Source organism: Symphalangus syndactylus, chromosome 16 (assembly GCF_028878055.3).
Source record: "Symphalangus syndactylus isolate Jambi chromosome 16, NHGRI_mSymSyn1-v2.1_pri, whole genome shotgun sequence".
Lineage (NCBI taxonomy): Eukaryota > Metazoa > Chordata > Mammalia > Primates > Hylobatidae > Symphalangus > Symphalangus syndactylus.
Window position 1 is genome coordinate 24,102,501 of NC_072438.2, and position 16,962 is coordinate 24,119,462.

The window sequence follows — 16,962 nt, forward strand, 5'->3', positions numbered from 1 at the left end:
AAATCATTCCTTTCTTTGCTTAGCAGGATTGCCACTTCTCTTGTCATTTCTGGCTGAGATTTGTCTCTACTTACGGGTCCGATGGCCAGTAGGAAAGGAGGAAAGAGATTCTGATGAAAGCAACTATTACATTGTAAAGCATCTGCTTCATTTTATTTTATTTATTTGTTTTTTTATTATACTTTAAGTTCTAGGGTACAGGTGCACAACGTGCAGGTTTGTTACATATGTATACATGTGCCATGTTGGTGTGTTGCACCCATTAACTCGTCATTTACATTAGGTATATCTCCTAATGCCATCCCTCCTTCCTCCCCCAACCCCATGACAGGACCAGGTGTGTGATGTTCCCCTCCCTGTGTCCAAGTGTTCTCATTGTTCAATTCCCACCTATGAGTGAGAACATGCACACCTGCTTCATTTTAGGTCTCTACATAGTTTTCAGGCAAGAGGTTCTCTACCTTCCAAAAAGAGAGTGGGACACTTCTGTAGGTTCAGAGGGTTCAAAGGAATCTGGATGTGACTCTTCAAATGTGTCTTCCTGGATATCCCTATCCCACATCTTAGGGTTCTACTACTTTGTATCAGGGCCCTGACTTTTCCACTGTATACTTGCATAGGCTGATAATTCAAGATTCTCTTAAATTCCACAATTCTTTAAAAATTCTACAATTCTTAAAATTAGGTCTGGTGCCTAATCTTAAGCAATGTCTGCCTGCTGGCTGTAGGAGATAAAAGTCTTTAAATGCTTCCAAGAATACCCTATGGCTCTCTGCTTTAAGGTGTTGAATAATAGATCCAAACCTGTCATTTTTTTTCTTTTTAATGAAACAATGCTGCTTAGAAACAGCTACCAGTTGCAGTTCTTATTATTTATTCTACATCTCTCAAGTGTCAAAGATACTGCACCAGCTAGTATACATCCTTCCAATTGTGTCTCATCTTAGTCCATCAAAAGTAGAAGTCTTAGCAATTACAATGCTTGAATATGCCAGGGACAATCTATAATCCAGCTAAGACTAGTAGTAGGATTCTTATTGCCATTCAGCCAGCAAGTGACACTACTTGAAAATCCCATCCTTAGAGCCTCCTAGGACTACTCCACTTTTGGTACCAGTTGTCTTAGGCCAGTGTCCCTAAAAACAAAGTACCCATCCAGAGATGGGTATTGGTAATCAAATGGTTTATTGGGAAAATGCTTTTCAGAGCAGGTGAAGTGAGGAAAGAATAATAAAGCAGGAGAAAAGCTAAGCAGGGATGTAGCTTCAGAGGAAAACTAGTTTCAGTCTGTTCTCAAAGTGAGTTTTGGAAAACAATTTGTACTACAGAGTTAACCTGACCTCAAGACAGTGGGCTAGCTTTTGTTTGTCATTGGCTGTGGTCTGCCTCCTAAGAGAAGTGTAGTTAAGTTATTTTTATTTTATTTTATTTTATTTATTTTTTTTTTTTTATTAATTTTTTTGCACACAAAAACAAACATTCTCTAAAAATACATACAAACAAAAAGATGCGTATCAAACATATTAGGAAGGTTGCACATGGGAAGTCGGGGAATAAAAATGGGGGGTGGGAGTTAAAATAAATGAGAGAGGGACTTTATGTGGATCAGTGATAATAACTCAATCCTCTATTTGACAAAGAAGAGGGAGGAGGAAGAGGAAGAAAAAGAAAGTGGGATAAAGGATCAGAAAGGGAGGAAAATAGAAAAAATTAGAGTATGACTCCAGGGTAGACCTGTTTTGTTGTCACTGAGTTGGTTGGTTGGTTTGTCTGTTGTATTTTTCATGTTTCGCCAAGTTGGCCAGACTGGTCTCGAACTCCTAGCCCGAAGTGATCAACCCGCCTCGCCCCCCAGAGTGCCAGGACCACAGGCGTGAGCCACCACGACCAGCCCCCACATTGTTTCCGGCCTCCGTGGCAGACCTCCCAGACGGGGCGGCCAGGCAGAGATGCTCCTCACCTCTTCCCAGACGATAGGTGGCCGGGCAGAGGCGCTCCTCACTTCCCAGACGATGGGTGGCGGGGCAGAGGCGCTCCTCGCTTCTTCCCGGACGGGGCGGCCGGGCAGAGGCTCTCTTCACTTCCCAGACGGGGCGGCCGGGCAGAGGCGCTCCTCACCTCCCAGATGATAGGTGGCCAGGCAGAGGCGCTCCTCACTTCCCAGACGATGGGTGGCCGGGCAGAGGCACTCCTCACTTCCCAGACGATGGGTGGCTGGGCAGAGGCGCTCCTCATTTCCCAGACGGGGCAGCCGGGCAGAGGCGCTCCTCACTTCCCAGACGATGGGTGGCCGGGCAGAGGCGCTCCTCACTTCCCAGACGATGGGTGGCCGGGCAGAGGCGCTCCTCACTTCCCAGACGGGGCGGCCGGGCAGAGGCGCTCCTCACCTCCCAGACGGTGGGTGGTTTGGGCAGAGGCGCTCCTCACCTCCCAGACGGTGGGTGGCCGGGCAGAGAGGCGCTCCCCACTTCCGAGACGGGGCGGCCAGACACAGGCGCTCCTCACCTCCCAGACGATGGGTGGCTGGGCAGAGGCGCTCCTCACTTCCCAGATGGTGGGTGGCCGGGCAGAGGCGCTCCTCACCTCCCAGACGGTGGGTGGCCGGGCAGAGGCGCTCCCCACTTCCGAGACGGGGCGGCCGGACAGAGGCGCTCCTCACCTCCCAGACGATGGGTGGCCGGGCAGAGGCGCTCCCCACCTCCCAGACGGGGCGGCGGCTGGGCAGGGGCTGCAATCCCAGCACCCTGGTAGGCCAAGGCAGGCGGCTGGGAGGCGGAGGCTGCCGCGAGGCCAGACCACGCCACCGCACTCCAGCCCGGGTAACACCGAGCACCGGGTGAGCGAGACTCCGTCTGCAGTCCCAGCACCTCGGGAGGCTGAGGCGGGCAGAGCACTCGGAGTCAGGAGCTGGCGACCAGCGTGGCCAAGATGGCGAATGCGCGCCTGCAGCCAAAGGAGAAAAAGCAGGCAGCGGTGGCGCGCGCCGGCAGTCCCAGGCAGCAGGGAGCGGAGTAGATTGCAGCCTGGGCCACAGAGGGAAAGGCAAGAAAGAAAGAAAGAGAGAGAGAGAGGGAGAGAGAAGGAAGGAAGGAAGCTATTTTTTTAAGCTGAATTTAAAAGAAAGAATGTTTGCTGTTGGGAATGACCTAGTAGAAAGACTACATTAAAGTTGAAAACCAAAACTAAGGGGAAAATAAAAATGAGAGACAGAGAATTGCTGCAGCTAAATGGATAAGTGGATATTTAAACAATGTATGGGTTCACCTAAGATAGAAGCATGGAGTTTCATATGCAATAACAGCAGAGAAGGAGGAGCAAAGGCAGAGGCTACGGTGAAGTGTTTTCAGGTCCCAGGTAGGTGTTCCATGAGGTTACGAAGCAGAAGTATCAACTATGAGCGGTGCTTGCCAGAATGGGAAGAAGTCTTCCTGACAGACATCAAGTTGGATCTGCATCTTAGAGAAGAATAGGAAGCATTGTTTAGGTGGAAAAGGGGGAAGGGAAGAGTTTATACATTTGTGGTTTTTCCCTTCTGAGGAATTTATATTATTTTCCAAATTAAAGCAGCTTCTCTAAAAAATATTTCACAAATATCTTTCTGAATTGAGGGAAACAGCATTTACTCAAGATCTACTATATGCAGAATGTAGAGCTCATCCCTATTGGAAATAAAGACAAAAAAAAAAAAAAGAGAAAAGCAAGAGATACAAGCTATCACCCTGCCTTTATGGCTTGAAAAGCCTTCATCAAGCTGCCTACTTGGGAACAAAATCCTCAGGATCCACTTCCTGGCACTTCCTTACAATTTTACTAATTTAAATATCACAGTTCCTTCTTCTCAGCATACCCTCGCAAAGTACATTTGTCCTTGTAGACTTCATGTATTAATTGTGCGTTTCTTCACTTTTGTTCAGATGACTGTATCTCCTTTACTCTGCCTTCTAGTGTCTGCCTGCCTTGGTGAATGTGTGCCATATTGGTGATGAATACACTATCTGGGCCATGTTTTGTAGTCTTAGTCTTATGACACACCACCTAGCCACACATTACATGTACATAACCAAAGTGATTGGGATAAAAGTGTTGTTGCTTTTGATGAGGATTGGTGATGGTGATGATTGAGGGAGTCATCATGTGAATTCTCAGCACCTGTAACAATGCTCTGCAGAGAATAGACTTTTAATTTGCTGATTGGGTGGATGGATGAAAGGTGAATATATGAGTTAATGGGTAACATAAAACTAGATTCCTCAGCTACTCTTACCCTCACCTGGATATGCTCTTTTAAATGTGAAAAAACTAAACATCTATTATTCAGTTATGAAAGTTTCTTTGTCTTTCTTTGCAGATCAGTATGCTGCCAAGGGCTGAGTTTACTGTTTGCTATTACAAGAAGGATTGTGCTTCAGTGAAAAGAAGATGGATTTTGAATGTGAGGACTGGTGTTAAAATATAATTCAGTTACCTCCTAGCTGTGTTATCTTGGGCCAGTCACTTAACCTCTGTCAGTCTTTCTCCATATCTACAAAAGAATAATAAAGCACACTCCATTGTACAAGATTTTGTAAAGATCACATGAGATAATACATTAGAAAGTGGCTCGTGTCCAAGAGCAGCACAGAAATGCGAGCTGCTATTCTTGTCTTTGATGCAGGCAATCCCAGCCATCCTTTCTTTTGAATTCACAGGAGTTTAGCTTTTCAGATATGCTGTTTTTTTATTTCTGCCTAGAAAACATAAAGATAATGTGAATGCTGCTAATCCACAGGAAAATAGAATAATGACAGCCTTTCACCTCTGTAGAACTCAACAGCATACACAGTATGTTCCCACATACTCTCTCATTCGGTCCTTACACAGGCTCAGGCAGTGAATGTTGAAGTGTTTTCATTACACAGTAGGGCTGTGTTCCTGACAGCATTGCCCTCTGGAAGGAAGGCCACCAATGGAGCAGAGTAGACCCTGCAGCTGAGTTGCCAGTGCGAAACATAGAAAAGGAGATGGGCTCCCAGTTGCCTGGGGTGGAGGCAAAGAGGGTGGAGGTCTGCTGTCTGGATTATTGTTGACTCCAACTATGATGTCTAATTTATGCTTCAACTTGACTGGGTCATGGAGTGCCCAGACATTCAGTCTAACATTATTTCTGGGTATGTCCATGAGGGTGTTTCTGGTGTATCAGTAAACTTCATTTTGTAGAAGAGGATAAAGAATTTTACTAATAAACTTTATTGTTTAGAACAGTTTAAAATTTACAGAAAAATTGCAGAGACAGCACAGAGAGTTCCCATTTATGCCACACTTGGTTTTCCCTATTATTAACATTTTACATTAGTATAGCATATTTGTTATGATTGAAATGTTACAGCCAGTATTGATATACTATTATTAACTAAAGAATGTAATTTATTCATCATTCATTAGTTTTTGCCTAATCTCCTTCTTATGCTCCAGAATTCCTTTCAGGATCCCACATTCCACTTGGATGTTATGTTTTCTGAGGTTCTCTTGGCTATCATAATTTCTCAGACTTTCCTTATTTTTGATGACTTTGATGCTTTTGAGAATTGCCAGTCAGGTGTTTTGTAGAATGTTCCTTAATTAGCATTTGTCTGTTGTTTTTCTCATGCTTAGATTGGGGTCAGGGCTTTGGAAGAAAGACCACAAAGGTAAAGTCATGCACTGGTATCAAGGGTAAACACTATCAACATGACTTATCACTGCTCATATTGACTTCATTACTTGGTGGGGGTAGTGTTTGTCACGTTTCTTCACTAAAGTTACTCCTTTCTTCTGTAGCGTATTTTTTGGAAGGAAGTCACTTTGTGTAGCTCACATTTAAGAAATGAGGAGTTATGTTTTGCCTCTTTGAAGGCAGAGTATCTTCATAGACAATTTAGAATTTTCTTTTTTTTTATTTCCATAGGTTTTTTGGGGAAAGGGTGGTATTTGGTTACATGAGTAAGTTCTTTGAGGTGATTTGTGAGATTTTGGTGCACCCATCACCTGAGCAGTATACACTGAACCCAAGTTGTAGCCTTTTATCACTCACTCCCTTCCCACATTTTCTCCGTGAGTCCCCAAAGTCCATTGTATCCTTCTTACGCCTTTGCATCCTCATAGCTTAGCTCCCATTTATGAGTGAGAATATACAAGGTTGGGTTTTCCATTCCTGAGTTACTTCATTTAGAATAATAGTCTCCAGTCCCATCCAAGTTGCTGTGAATGTCATTAATTCATTCCTTTTTATGGCTGAGTAGTATTTCATCATATATATATATATATATATATATATATGTATATGTATGTATATCACAGTTTCTTTATCCAGTAATTGGATTGGGTATTTGGGCTGGCTCCACATTTTTATAGGCAAAATGGGCATTTGGGCATTGGGCAAGTAGGCATTTGGGCTGGTTCCACATTTTTTCAATTGCAAATTGTGCTGCTATAAACATGTATGTGCAAGTATCTTTTTCATATAATGATTTCTTTTTCTCTGGGTAGATACTCAGTAGTGGAATTCCTGGATCAAATGGTAGTTTTACTTTTAGTTTTTAAAGGAATCTCCACAATAGTTTTCATAGTGGTTGTACCAGTTTGCATTCCTACCAGCAGTGTAGAATTATTCCCTTTTCACCACATCCACCCCAACATCTGTTATGTTTTGGTTTTTTAATTATGACCATTCTTGCAGGAGTAAGGTGGTACCACATTGTGATTTTTATTTACATTTCCCTGATGATTAGTATCTTTCTTTTTTTAATTATTTATTTATTTATTTATTGTGTGTGTGTGTGTTTTATTATTATACTTTAAGTTCTAGGGTACATGTGTACAACGTGCAGGTTTGATACATAGGTACACATGTGCCATGTTGGTTTGCTGCACCCATCAACTCGTCACTTACATTAGGTATTTCTACTAATGCTATACCTTCCCCAGCCCCCACCCCCTGCCAGGCCCCAGTGTGTGATGTTTCCCACCCTGAGTCCAAGTGATCTCATTGTTCAGCTCCCACCTGTGAGTGAGAACATGTGATGTTTGGTTTTCTCTCCTTGTGTTAGTTTGCTGAGAATGATGGTTTCTAGCTTCATCCATGTCCCTGCAAAGGACATGAACTCATCCTTTTTTATGGCTGCATAGTATTCCATGGTGTATATGTGCCACATTTTCTTAGTCTAGTCTATCATTGATGGACATTTGGGTTGGTTCCAAGTCTTTGCTATTGAATAGTGCTGCAATAAACATATGTATGCCTGCGTCTTTATAGTAGCATGATTTATAATCCTTTGGGTATATACCCAGTAATGGTATGGCTGGGTCAAATGGTATTTCTAGTTCTAGATCCTTGAGGGATTTCCACGCTGTCTTCCACAATGGTTGAACTAATTTACAGTCCCACCAACAGTGTAAAAGTGTTCCTATTTCTTCACATCCTGTCCAGCACCTGTCGTTTCCTGACTTTTTAATGATTGCCATTCTAACTGGAGTGAGATGGTATCATATTGTGGTTTTGATTTGCATTTCTCTGATGACCAGTGATGATGAGCATTTTTTCATGTGTCTTCTGGTTGCATAGATGTCTTCTTTTGGGAAATGTGTGTTCATATCCTTTGCCTACTTTTTGATGGGGTTGTTTTTCTCTTGTAAATTTGTTTGAGTTCATTGTAGATTCTGGATATTAGCCCTTTGTCAGATGGGTAGATTGCAAAAATTTTCTCCCATTCTGTAGGTTGCCTGTTCACTCTGAGGGTAGTTTCTTTTGCCATGCAGAAGTTCTTTAGTTTAATTAGATCCCATTTGCCAAGTTTGGCTTTTGTTGCCATTGCTTTTGGTGTTTTAGTCATGAAGTCCTTGCCCATGCCTATGTCCTGAATGGTATTGCCTAGGTTTTCTTCTAGGGTTTTTATGGTTTTAGGTCTAACATGTAAGTCTTTTATCCATCTTGAATTAGTTTTTGTATAAGGTGTAAGGAAGGGATCCAGTTTCAGCTTTTTACATATGGCCAGCCAGTTTTCCCAGCACCATTTATTAAATAGGGAATCCTTTCCCCATTTCTTGTTTTTGTCAGGTTTGTCAAAGATCAGATGGTTGTAGATGTGTGGTGTTACTTCTGAGGCCTCTGTTCTGTTCCATTGGTCTATATATCTGTTTTGGTATCAGTACCATGCTGTTTTGGTTACTGTAGCCTTGTAGTATAGTTTGAAGTCAGATAGCATGATGCCTCCAGCTTTGTTCTATTTGCTTAGGATTGTCTTGGCAATGCAGCCTCTTTTTTGGTTCCATATGAACTTTAAAGTAGTTTTTTCTAATTCTGTGAAGAAAGTCATTGGTAGCTTGATGGGGATGGCATTGAATCTATAAATTACCTTGGGCAGTATGGCCATTTTCACAATATTGATTCTTCCTATCCTTGAGCATGGAATGTTCTTCCATTTGTTTGTGTCCTCTTTTATTTCATTGAGCAGTGGTTTGTAGTTCTCCTTGAAGAGGTCCTTCATATCCCTTGTAAGTTGGATTCCTAGATATTTTATTCTCTTTGAAGCAATTGTGAATGGGAGTTCACTCATGGTTTGGCTCTCTGTTTGTCTGTTATTGGTGTATAGAAATGCTTGTGATTTTGTGTATCCTGAGACTTTGCTGAAGTTGCTTATTAACTTAAGGAGATTTTGGGCTGAGACAATGGGGTTTTCTAAATATACAATCATGTCATCTGCAAACAGGGACAATTTGACTTCTTCTTTTCCTAATTGAATACACTTTATTTCTTTCTCTTGCCTGATTGCCCTGGCCAGAACTTCCAACACTATGTTGAACAGGAGCGGTGAGAGAGGGCATCCCTCCCTTGTGCCAGTTTTCAAAGGGAATGCTTCCAGTTTTTGCCCATTCAGTATGATACTGGCTGTGGATTTGTCATAAATAGCTCTTATTATTTTGAGATACGTTCCATCAATACCTAGTTTTTTGAGAGTTTTCAGCATGAAGTCCTGTTGAATTTTGTCGAAGGCCTTTTCTGCATCTATTGAGATAATCATGGTTTTTGTCTTTGGTTCTCTTAATGTGATGGATTATGTTTATTGTTTTGCGTATGTTGAACCAGCCTTGCATCCCAGGGATGAAGCCGACCTGCTTGTGGTGGATAAGCTTTTTGATGCGCTGCTGGATTTGGTTTGCCAGTATTTTATTGAGGATTTTCGCATCGATGTTCTTCAGGGATATTGGTCTAAAATTCTCTTTTTTTGTTGTGTCTCTGCCAGGCTTTGGAATCAGGATGAAGTTGGCTTCATAAAATGAGTTAGGGAGGATTCCCTCTTTTTCCATTGATTGGAATAGTTTCAGTAGGAATGGTACCAGCTCCTTTTTGTACCTCTGGTAGAATTTGGCTGTGAATCAGTCTGGTCTTGGACTTTTTTTGGTTGGTAGGCTACTAATTATTGCCCCAATTTCCAAGCCTGTTATTGGTCTATTCAGAGATTCAACTTCTTCCTCGTTTAGTCTTGGGAGGGTGTAGGTGTCGAGGAATTTATCCATTTCTTCTAGATTTTCTAGTTTATTTGTGTAGAGGTGTTTATAGTATTCTCTGATGGTAGTTTGTATTTCTGTGGGATTGGTGGTGATATCCCCTTTATCATTTTTTATTGCGTCTATTTGATTCTTCTCTCTTTTCTTCTTTATTGTCTTGCTAGCAGTCTATCAATTTTATCTTTTCGAAAAACCACCTCCTGGTTTCATTGATTTTTTGAAGGGTTTTTTGTGTCTCTGTCTCCTACAGTTCTGCTCTGATCTTAGTTATTTCTTGCCTTCTGCTAGCTTTTGAATTTGTTTGCCCTTGCTTCTCTAGTTCTTTTAATTGTGATGTTAGGGTGTTGATTTTAGATTTTTCCTGCTTTCTCTTGTGGGTATTTAGTGCTATAAATTTCCCTTACACACTGCTTTAAATGTGTCCCAGAGATTCTGGTATGTTATGTCTTTTTTCTCATTGGTTTCAAAGAACGTCTTTATTTCTGCCTTCATTTTGTTATGTACCCAGTAGTCATTCAGGAGAGGGCTGTTCGGTTTCCCTGTAGTTGTGCAGTTTTGAGTGAGTTTCTTAATCCTGAGTTCTAATTTGATTGCACTGTGATCTGAAAGACAGTCTGTTGTGATTTCTGTTCTTTTACATTTGCTGAGGAGTGCTTTACTTCCAATTATGTGGTCAATTTTAGAATAAGTGTGATATGGTGCTGAGAAGAATGTATATTCTGTTGATTTGGAGTGGAAAGTACTGTAGATGTCTATTAGGTCTGCTTGGTGCAGAGCTGAGTTCAAGTCCTGGATATCCTTGTTAACCTTCTGTCTTCTTGATCTGTCTAATATTGACAGTGGGGTTTCAAAGCCTCACATTATTATTGTGTGGGAGTCTAAGTCTCTTTGTAGTTCTCTAAGGACTTGCTTTATGAATCTGGCTGCTCCTGTGTTGGGTACATATATATTTAGGATAGTTAGCTCTTCTTGTTGAATTGATCCCTTTACCATTATGTAATGGCCTTCTTTGTCTCTTTTGATCTTTGTTGGTTTAACGTCCGTTTTATCAGAGGCTAGGATTGCAAACCCTGCTTTTTTTTTTTTCATTCCATTTGCTTGGTAGATCTTCCTCTATCTCTTTATTTTGAGCCTATGTGTGTCTTTGCACGTGAGATGTGTCACCTGAATAAAGCACACTGATGGGTCTTGAATCTTTATTCAATTTGCCAGTCTGTGTCTTTTAATTGGGGCATTTAGCCCATTTACATTTAAGGTTAATATTGTTACGTGTGAATTTGATCCTGACATTATGATGTTAGCTGGTTATTTTGCCCGTTAATTGATGCAGTTTCTTCATAGCATTGATGGTCTTTACAATTTGGCATGTTTTTGCAGTACCTGGTACCGGTTGTTTCTTTCCATGTTTAGGGCTTCCTTCAGAAACTCTTGTAAGGCAGGCCTGGTGGTGACAAAATCTCTCAGCATTTGCTTATCTGTAAAGGATTTTATTTCTCCTTCACTTATGAAGCTTAGTTTGGCTGGATATGAAATTCTGGGTTGAAAATTCTTTCCTTTAAGAATGTTGAATATTGGCCCCAACTCTCTTCTGGCTTGTAGAGTTTCTGCTGAGAGATCCACCGTAGTCTGATGGGCTTCCCATAGTGGGTAACTCGATCTTTCTCTCTGGCCGCCCTTAACATTTTTTCCTTCATTTCCACCTTGGTGAATCTGACAATTATGTGTCTTGGGGTTGCTCTTCTCGAGGATTATCTTTGTGGTGGTCTCTGTATTTCCTGAATTTGAATGTTGGCCTGCCTTGCTAGGTTGGGGAAGTTCTCCTGGATAATATCCCGAAGAGTGTTTTCCAACTTGGTTCCATTCTCCCCATCACTTTCAGGTACACCAATCAAACGTAGATTTGGTCTTTTCACGTAGTCTCTTATTTCTTGAAGGCTTTGTTCGTTTCTTTTTACGCTTTTTTCTCTAACCTTGTCTTCTCGCTTTATTTCACTAATTTGATCTTCAGTCACTGATACCCTTTCTTCCACTTGATCGAATCGGCTATTGAAACTTGTGCATGTGTCATGAAGTTCTTGTGCCATGGTTTTCAGCTCCATCAGGTCATTTAAGGTCTTGTCTACACTGTTTATTCTAGTTAGCCATTCGTCTAATCTTTTTTCAAGGTTTTTAGCTTCCTTGCGGTGGGTTCGAACATGCTCCTTTAGCTTGGAGAGGTTTGTTTTTACCCACCTTCTGAAGCCTACTTCTGTCAACTCATCAAAGTCATTCTGCATCCAGTTTTGTTCCGTTGCTGGCGAAGAGCTGCGATCCTTTGAAGGAAAAGAGGCACTCTGATTTTTAGAATTTTCAGCTTTTCTGCTCTGGTTTCTCCCCATCTTTGTGGTTTTATCTACCTTTGGTCTTTGACGTTGGTGACCTACAGATGGAGTTTTGGTGTAGATGTCCTTTTTGTTGATGTTGATGCTATTCCTTTCTCTTTGTTAGTTTTCCTTCTAACAGTCAGGTCTCTCAGCTGCAGGTCTGTTGGAGTTTGCTGGAGGTCCACTCCAGACCCTGTTTGCCTGGGTATCACCAGCAGAGGCTGCAGAACAGCAAATATTGCTTCCTGATGCTTCCTCCGGAAGCTTCGTCCCAGAGGGGCATCTGCCTATATGAGGTGTCTGTCGGCCCCTACTGGGAGATGTCTCACTGTTAGGCTACATGGGTGTCATGGACCCACTTGAGGAGGCAGTGTGTCCGTTCTCAGAGCTCAAATGCTGTGTTGGGAGAACCACTGCTCTTTTCAGAGATGTCAGACAGGGACGTTTAAGTCTGCAGAATAGCGGCAGCGTACATGATTTCCAAGCTAATAAAGAAGGAAGAATGGAAAGCATATGGGTAGGGGTGGTGGGGGAGGGGGGTGTAGAGAGAGAGAAATTGAATCAATTCAGTAAGTGGGTAGGCAATAAAAAACAAAAAATGATAAGTAGTATATATAAAACATAATAGCAGAAGGAATTTTAAAATCTTGGTAATCAAACACCACTGTGCAACTAACGCAAGTGTTGCCTAGTTATACTGCACAAGCTGGTTTCTGCAGCAATGTCTGGAGTAAAAGATAGAATTGAATAATAGGAGTCAGGGTACAATGGAGTCTAATATATCCTTCACTATTAAAAAAACCCCACAAAAACTAGCAGTAGATTGGAACATTCCTAAACTAATAAAATAATCTATAAAAACCCTACAGCAAACAATGTACTCAAAGGAAAAAAATGTAAGGAATTTTCTTAAGTTCAAGAACAAGACCAGGATGTCCCTTTTCCACTCCCCCAGTTGCAACTTCTATGTAACTTTCTGTTGGAAGTCATAGCACATGTAATTAGATGAGAATTATAAGTTAGTTTCAAGGATTGGAAAGTAGGAAGCAAAGTTGCCATAATTCACAGATAATTCTGTTTACAAAGGATACCTAAATGAAGGTAAAAGCAAAGCAAAAGCCTTAATAAAACTGTTTAGTAAGGCTCATGCATCTAGGATACCAAAGTTAAAGTATTTCTTTACATCAGCAACACAACACAACGTAAGACAAACAAAAATCAAACAAAAAATCAGCTTAAAAGCCAGAAAATAAAAATTTAATTATGCAGTTATAATCTTAACCAAAACACAGTACAAAGGAATACATTTTTTGACAATGACATTACATATTTTTTTGTAATAAAAACTTTGTTGAAAGATATCAAGAAGACTTAATACATAGACATAGCAGGTATATGTACAGAAATAATTAATATTGTAAAGAGGTTAATTCTCTTGAAATTGAACAATAGATTCAATGCTTTTTCAACCTATATCTCAACATATTTTCTTGTGGAACGTGATTGAGAAGTTCAAAAGTTGTCCTTGGCTTGTGCCTTGGTTGTGTTCTGTAGAAACCAGATGCCATGATGGAGTTAGAGGTACAAGTGGTTTATTGGGTGAAATGCCTCAGAAAGAAAAAAGGAAGAGGGAGTAGAAGTAGACAGGGAAGGCCTTTAGACTGCCATGTTGATCTGATCCCTGTAAAAGGAAAGAGGGAGGACAGGAGGCACGAAGAGCCTCAGTCTGCAATGCAAATATGAGAAATTTCCGGTCATCCACACTGGTGAGTGTTGTTAAAATAATCGCCTATATAGGAGTCTCAATCTGGCCCAACACAGCAAGCCCATCCTCAGCCACCATTGTGCTCAGTGCTGGGACTTGTCTGTGAGTGCACAGCCTCAGGTTTAAGGCTGAGGCCAATTCTGAAGACATCTCCAGCTTACTGCACTCCCCATTGGATGGTTCTCACTTTGAGGCAAGACCTAAGTAGTATACTTTATGGCTGCTACAAAGGGCAAAGTGCCAAAATCAGCCAAGACACTTTTGATGATGAAGTCCCTACCCAGGTGTAGTAGAGACTTGCCCTTCTGAATGTCAAGGCTTATTATAATGAAGCTAAAGTAATCAAGATATTGTAATTTTGATACATACATAGTTAGGCAGGGCAATGGGACAAAACAGGGAGCCAGCATCAGATCTACACATATATGGAAACTTGCTATATAATTGAGCTGGGCCTGAAAATCAATGAAAAAGGATGGGAAATTCTATAAGTGATACTTGGACCATTATCAATCCAGATGGTAAGAAATGAAAATAAGTCCTCTATCTCAGGCATAAAAATCAATTCCAGATGGATTAAGTAGCTATTGTGAATGATACAACTTTCAAACTTTTAGTAGAGAATATAAGAGATGGCTTTATGATTTTGAGATAGAATTTCTTAAAATACAAAAAGCACAAATCATAAAGAAAGATATTGACAAATTTGACTACATTAAAAATTGACAACTTTTGATTATCAAGACCCATTATAAACATGGTGAAAAGGTAATCCACAAACCGCGAAAAGTTTATTTTATTTAAAAGAAGGTATTTTTAATACATATAATTGACAAAATACTATTATGTATATCTTTTTTTAACTCTTGATAATCAGCAAGAAAAAAGCCAAATGATTCCCAATGGATAAATGGACTAAAGACACAAATAGGAATTTAGATTAACTTCCCCCTTTTATCTCTCCCACATGAAAGTCTTCATGATTATCACATTGTCTAGGATGGAATATTAAATACACTCTTTTAAAGTGTAAAGGAAAAGAAAACAAGCTACACAAAAAAGAAAACAAACTTAACCAATTAAATTGTTGTAACAAATCACCCTTGTATAGAAAATTTTATAATCTTACTAATTTTTATTTTTGCTTTCTGCCTATAAAAACAAGACCTTAACATTTACCTTTGAAGTACTGACCCCAGTTCTCTGGAATCCAGCTTCCCAGGATGGCCATTCCCAGCTTTTAGCCTCCATAAACTATTTAAAACTGGATTTCTGATTAAACTCAGGAGGTGGAAGTTGCAGCGAGCCAAGATTATGCCACTGCACTCCAGCCTGGGCGACAGAAATAGACTCAGTCTCAAAAAAACAAAAACAAACAAAAAACCAACTGGATTCCAATTCTTTTGATTATTTCAGGTTGGCAGATACTATACACAGATTGAATTAGCATTATCTTTATTTCTTAGGTTTGGATGAAATATTTTAATACATGATAAGTGTGATAAGATAAAAGCACTTTATCAAAAAATACGTCAGCAAAATTTGATGAAAATAAATAATATTTTCTTGTCACAACTCCTTCCAAGTGCATCAGGTTAAGCAAGATGCCTCTAAGGAAAAAGTTATAGGTACAATGAATAGTTATTTGTTAAATCTTCCTGAAATTGATATATAATAAAGTGTTTTTGCAATCTTTCCCAGAAACTGAAAAAAATGAATAATTCAAATGACTGAAAAAGTTATTGCAAGTCAAACAATTTCCAATTCTTTACTTTCAAACGAATTGACAAAAGACCTTATTAAATTGTTAGTTGATGGGCCCTTGAAAATAATTTTTCAGATGCTAGATTACTAAGTAAATTTTTGCGTAAAACAGAGAATTCAAAGAACTGAGCAATTTTTATTTTTCAAAAAATTTTTTTCACTTCCAGGTTTAATGGCAAAGGAAATGTTTCTGAGTCCTGCAACTTCCTGGAATGCCCAGAACAATGGTAGCATTGTTCCAGGCATCTCTGTTAGGTGAGGTCCATCTTCTCAGCCTGATCTAGGGAGCCTGGGCTCTGTTGGCCAAAAAAGCCAAACTCTGTAAAATACTTGAAGAGATGTATTCTGTGCCAAATGTGAGGACTGTAACCTGTGACACAGCCTCAAGAGGTCCTGAGAACATGTGCCCAACGTGATTGGGTTGAAGTTTGGTTTTATCTGTTTTAGGGCACATAAGATATTAATCAATACATGTGAAATTTACATCGGTTTGGTCCAGAAAGGAAGAACAAACTCAAAGTGGGGGCTTATAAGTCATAGGTGGCTTCAAAGATTTTCTGATAGGCAATTTATTGAAAGAGTTACATTATTATTAAAAGACCTGGAATTAATATTCAGGAATGTCTAGGTTAAGATAAGGGATTATGGAGACCAAGGTTGTTGTTATGTAGATGAAGTCTCATAGGTAGCCTCCCTTAGAGGCAATAGATGGCAGATGTTTCCTACTCAGACCATTAAAAGGTGCTACACTCTTAGCTAGTCTCTTTCAGGATCAGAAAATGACTCGGAAAGAGAAGAAAATTATCTACAGAATGTAAATTTCCCTCACGATAGACAGCTTTGCAGGACCATTTCAGAATATGACAAAGAAATATATTTTTGGGTAAAATACTTTCAGGGCCTGCTATCTGTCATGTGATGCTATATTAGAGTCAGGTTGGAATTTGGCATCTTATTGCTACAAAGAGTCTGTTTTGTCAGTCTTAAGATCTCTGTTTTAACGTTAATGCTGGTCAGTTTTGCCTGAGTTCCAAAGGGAGAAAGGTACAATGAGTCATGTCTGACCCTCCTTTCCATCATGGCCTGAATTAATTTTTCAGGTTTCTTTGAAATCTTCTTGACTGAGAGGAGGATCTTTTTAGCGGGTTGAGGGATTTAGAATTTTATTTTTGGTTTACAGCACAATGATTTCCGAAGATACAGGAACCCACTTTCCACCTGCTGTGTTGCCTGCTGTTTTCTCACCCGGCTCTATCCTCTCTTTTACCTCCGCTGTCAGCCCCCGTGCCCATAGATTAAAGCTCATTTGAGAACAGAAAGTGGTAGAAGAAATTGACAATTACTAAACGTTTTATGTTGGAATTTGCCTTATTAGCAAGTTTTACCATATTTGTGGCATGACAAATATTATGGTCTATGCAGCAATGTAAACTTCTGTTGATTAATTTTAGATGTCCACTTAGAAATATTTAAAAATATTTGAGGGAATTTTCAAAAAGTTTGTAGCAGATGCTCAGGCAAAACAAAAAAAAAATTGAGAAGCTTCAC